The sequence below is a fragment of the Diaphorina citri genome, unplaced genomic scaffold (genome assembly GCF_000475195.1).
Source record: "Diaphorina citri unplaced genomic scaffold, Diaci psyllid genome assembly version 1.1 scaffold65772, whole genome shotgun sequence".
Classification (NCBI taxonomy): domain Eukaryota; kingdom Metazoa; phylum Arthropoda; class Insecta; order Hemiptera; family Psyllidae; genus Diaphorina; species Diaphorina citri.
In genome coordinates this window covers 1-407 of record NW_007443017.1, presented here as the reverse complement: position 1 = coordinate 407, position 407 = coordinate 1, and the positions used below count along the sequence as shown (strand labels likewise).

Here is a 407-nt window from a genome sequence, read left to right as displayed (position 1 = left end):
CAGTACTGTACTAGGAATTGAACCTAGGATTTTGGTATCAAAAACCAATGCCTTACCACTTGGCTATATCTCATAGCTAAAGGTGGAATCGAACCACCGACACAAGGATTTTCAGTCCTTTGCTCTGCCTACTGAGCTATTTAACCATAATATATGGAATTATACCAATTTCGAAGAAAAACTTTAGAATCAGATGTTGAAATAAAATTAAATTATTTTGGTTTTGGTATTTTTAAAATAAAAACTTTCATTTTTTTTTTTGATCATATTTTTTCACAATTTATTAATTATAGTTTATTTGATTGTTATTTAAGATGTTATTCAGATCTTAAAATTGATTCACATCATTCTTTAGAAGATATATCAATAAGCATTGGTTTATTATTAAAAAAAAAAAAAATTAATAG

At 25.8% G+C, this 407-nt stretch overlaps 1 non-coding gene across 1 annotated transcript; it reads right to left on the bottom strand.

Annotated features, from left to right (window-relative positions):
- Positions 1–73: 73 nt before the first annotated feature.
- Positions 74–146, bottom strand: Trnaf-gaa. Its single transcript has one exon. It is a non-coding gene; the product is annotated as a tRNA-Phe (tRNA).
- Between the last annotated feature and the right edge of the window lie 261 nt (positions 147–407).